A 5068-nucleotide genomic window follows, 5' to 3' on the forward strand; every position below is an offset into this window, starting at 1 on the left:
GGATCGTACTGGCCAAATTTAAAACGTTTATAGTATTGCCATGTGTATTTTCCAGGATGAATAAGTGGATCGTCCGGGAAGATCACCAATAATATATCATACCGGCCAAATTTAAAAGGTTTATATGCATTGCTACGTGTATCATCCAGGATGAAGAAGTGGATCGTATGGGATAATTACCAATAATTGAGTAAATAGTAAGAACATCGTGCAAGATGAACAGGTGGATCGTACACGATGATTACCAATAATTAAGCAAAGAGAAAGAACATCTTCCAAGACGATCTCAAAAGATTGAAGAAAAAGATTATTAGATCGTCCAGCATAATAAAGCATCGAACAGGACGATCAGAAGAAGAATAGTCATATCAGCCGTTAGATGGAATTTCACTAGTGAATTGAATTGATCGTCCAGGACGATATAAGTATCATCCGGGACAATGTGAGAAAAAGTTTAAAATCAGAGGATAGATGGAGATGATCAGAGAAGGACCAAAAATACAACAACATCAATAAAAGATAAAGTTAAAAGAAGAGATAAAAATGAAACAAAAATAAGAGAAATTTTTTTCATCATTTTTTTTTGTTATTTATTTATTTATTTATTTTGTTTTAAAAAAGCATGAATATGATAAATTTTCCAAGTGATCAAATTTAAAGAATTATAGGACCAATGAGTCAACATCGTCGAAATGTGAAAATGGTAGAATATTCGATCCTATTATCCCTAGCTCGGACTTCTTTTAGAGCAAAATCATTTTTTAAAAATAAAAGACCTAACTCAGAATAAACTAATTGGATAAGAAAAAAAGATCCATTAAAAAACTAGGTTTCAAAAAAATATCTTATAGAATAATATACCAAAGTAACTTGTCACAATCATGAAATTTAAAATCAAGTCTTTGAAAATATCAAGTGACACATAAATTCTTCTAAGATTTAAAGGTTTGAAAGAGAGGGAATCTTTCTTTTTGTGGGCTCATTTTATGCCTCTTGTCAATTGATTGGCACACTTTGCGCGTCTTTTGATTTTTTATACACTTTGCATATCTTACATTTTTTGCAATCATTATGCATCTTTTGATTTTTGGTGTCATTGGTCATTTTTTTAATTTTTGCAAGCTAGATCCCTTTTCAAAACTCTTAAATATTCTTAATTATGAGTATATCTTTTATATATTAGAGAAGAAAAACTCCTTCTCTAATATAAGGAAAAATAAACCACAAAACAGACTCAAAATCAAGTGATAAATGTAATGACAAGATTTCAAAAAACTTGAAAGTAATATAAAGACTTTGAACACTATATATATAAGGTAGATTACCGTAGCAAGATACAAAAGATCTTAATTGCAAAGTCTAGTTTGTTAATATGAGAAAGAATTTTGTTTAGAAAAGAAAATTACATCACTAAAAGAGATTAGAGGGAGGGAAACAATCAATGGTGTTTCTCCCTTTAACTAAGTTAGGGATGTTTAGACATTGATTACAAATTTCTAAAAATAAAGACAAGGCAAAATATCATTTTAGCAAAAACAAAAAGGAAAACCAGAGTAAAAACATCAAAGATGAAACAACTATAAAATAACAACAAACATAAAAAGAAAAAAACTAAAACATAAAATAATAACAATCAATAGAGTAGTAAATATGAAATTCAGAATTTATTAAGTAGCAAGTTTATGCAATTATGAGCCGTGAGCCTCTACTGTCAAAGTATTATATGCTCTCACGAGGTCTTTGGTGAGAGCACACCTACAAAAATCATCAACTGTCGGATTTAGGAACCCAAACAGGTTTGGGTCCCTTCTTATGAAAATAAGAATGCAATGAATGTGAGTTATGTTGTGAATCATGCAGTTTGGGTCTCCACACCTAATGTGTACTATGGTGAACAGTGCAAGTGTGTGAAATGTGTCTTAGCATGCCACATGAAAAACTTTTAACTCCAAAAAAAGGATTTACTAATATATTCTGGTTATAATGCCTTTTTCTAGGTTTTGACTTTAAATTAAGTGTTGATGTATTACAATTTCTTTCATGTGTATTCAATTTAGCTTTAATCCTCAAGTTAGCAATTTCTAAAGAATCAAGTTAGCTTTAATCCTCTAGATTGTTTAACTTCATTGGTTCCTTCATAAGTTACACAAACTCTATCCCAAATTTCTTTACCAATTGCACATGTTAAAACACGTATATAATCTTCAGATTTCAAAGCACAAAAAAATTAATTCAAACATTTTGCATTAAATTGTGTTAAATCTCTTTCATCAAAAGTCCATTCAATAAAAGGAAGTTCAGTTTTAATACCATTAATTTCATGAGAAGGCGGTGTATAACCATACTTTACAAGCATTCACATACGATAGTCAATCAATTGTAAAAATGTATACTTTTAAGTTTTCCAAAAAACAAAAAGAATATTGTCAAATAAAGGTGGTCATGTAATATAATATCCTTATGTAGTATTATGATTACCAAAGTTAGCCATGAATCAAAATTCAAAAGTTTTTAAAAACTTGATTTTTTGAATCTCGCTCTAATACCACTTGAAAGTTTGACAGGGATATTAAGCCCTAATGAATTAGTCCCAAGGCTAACCAAGAGGGGGGTGGGTGAATTGGTATTTTAAAAAATATTTCATTCAAAAACATAATCTTAAACCAAAATCAAGATTCACCTCAGAAATCAAAGTGCAAAAATTCAATACGAAAGTAGTAATAAATAACATAGAAATTTATAATTGTTCGATTAACACGACCTATATCCACTCCCTTGAGGCGCCCTTCGATTATTGCACTAAACTCAGTGTTTCTCCTTTTTCCCCCACAGCAAGGCAGAGAAGCCTTTACAAACCTCATTTCCACCAACTCAGGTGAGGCAGAAAATCCAACTCCTTTTGCTTCCTCCAGAAGCAGGCAGAGAACCCAACTCCTTTTGCTTCCTCCTGAAGCAGGCAGTAACCTTGATCAAAAGCTAAAGTAGATATCTCTAAAACCCCCAAGGAACTAAGGATGATGAATGGAGAAGACAATGATAGATCTTTCCTTGGAGAAAGCTTTGTGAAACCCCTCACAAATTTCCCCCTCACAAAATCCTCTCTCTCTCTCTTCCTTGCTCTCCCTATCCTCTTGGCTCTCTTAGGTAAAAACAGCAGCAAAAGATGCCCTCTTGGGCGAAACAAGAGAACTTAAATAGAAGAGCGTCAGAATAGCTCTTAATTGTAATAAATCGAATTTCTCATCCAGAATGATATAAATATCATTCTGTACGATCAGTACAATTTAAGCTCAATCAGCCAGGATGATTTGGGACTATCAGAATGTTTTTGTTCATATCGTCCAGGCCGATATGATATCATCCTATACGATTAATATAAATTATTGAATATCGTCCAGATAATCGCACTGAATGGTTGTCTGGACGATACAAAATAGCTTGATCATCTAGGCTGATCTCACGATCATCTTAAACGATTAGTTCAAATCCGTGCAAATCATCCAGAGCAATGCCCTGAATAGAAGCTGGCTGATGTTTGATTGTCTAGGAAGAACTAAGATTTTTGAACTGATCATCCTGAATGATACTGCGATCTTCCAGAACGATATGATCGAGCAATCAAACCTTAACTATTATCCTTAATTACCAGATTAATTTAGGCATAATTGTGTTGCATTGTCTAGGATGATGTTAAAAAATAAAAACTACCTAAATAGATCTGGCTGCTAATTCTTTCTGATTTGAGCCTATCATCCCGGCAGATACGAATATCTTCCAAGACGATGCACTTAATAACGGCTGCCTTAACCAAGATGCTCTAATTAAAGTTTTTGTTTTTAATAGATCGGCCAAAACGATGTTAGGATCGTCCCGGACGATGTGAGTAAAATAAGATAACTCAAAAATCAGTCAGAAAAATTTCTCCCAAGTGTTTGTGTGTGCAAGGTTACTTAGCATCAGGTACCACATCATTTACAATTGTCTCAAGAAAATAAAAAGCTCACAAAATGACTTAGACTTAGTTTACCAAATCTTGAGCTGGTTCAAATTATTGTTTGATCTTGTGGACATAAAATGTTAGTAGGCGTGGCAGTTGTAGAAAGACAGAAGTGTTTGCTTTCATCAAAATTCTATTATCTGAAATCAGATTCTCAACATCCATAAAGCTGAGAACTTTTGAAACAATTAAAACAACACTATATTCTCTATCTCCATGCTTCACCTTATTCCTACTTTTACACAAGAAGTATATCACTATACAATAAACTTTGGCAATAAAATGATTAGAATCATCTAAGCTTTCTAATTTCAATATACATTCTTGAGTAGAACTTAAAATCAAAACTTGAATTCCCCAAGCATTCAACCAATTTATTACTTGGATCAATTTTAAACAACCAGTTGCAATATAGTCCATATTTTCAATTGCACCACACCCTCTTGGACATAAATTATTGCTAATCAATCTTCTATACATAAGGAGATCAGTTGTTTGAAGAGAATTATTATATAGACGCCATAAAAAGAGCTGCACCCGAGAGTTCAACTTCAGCTTCCTTGTTCATCTGCAGAAACTATCCTCCAGTTCTTCTTCAAAATCAGATCGTAAAATCATAGAAGATCTAGCCCTTCCAAAAAAATTATATTTTAGCTCCAATCAATCATCTAATAAATCTGGACATAAATGAATAAGAGAGATAATATCCACAAGTTGTTTTCCAAAATGCTGGTGCAACTGATTAGTAATCCATCTTCCATTGATAATAAAAGCATCCAAAGTAAGTGTATCATCATCCAATCCTGTAATAAATGTAGGCCCCTTCTCAATACGTTTATCATTATCCTCTAAGAAGCTCAAAGTTGTTGACTTTTCTCCTCTTATGCAAAAAATTTCTAGTATGTTGGAAAATTGGAAGCCTGAACTGTTATCCTCTGCTGGTCAAATTTAATTTATCAAATTTAGTATTTGGAACACTATTGTCAATTGGATTAGGGGCACCATTCTACCTAAAAATTGTTGTAAGTTTATTGATAAATGTCGTGCTAGATTTCTCTTTCATGGTGACAT

Source organism: Dendrobium catenatum, unplaced genomic scaffold, assembly GCF_001605985.2.
Source record: "Dendrobium catenatum unplaced genomic scaffold, ASM160598v2 fragScaff_scaffold_589, whole genome shotgun sequence".
Taxonomy (NCBI): domain Eukaryota; kingdom Viridiplantae; phylum Streptophyta; class Magnoliopsida; order Asparagales; family Orchidaceae; genus Dendrobium; species Dendrobium catenatum.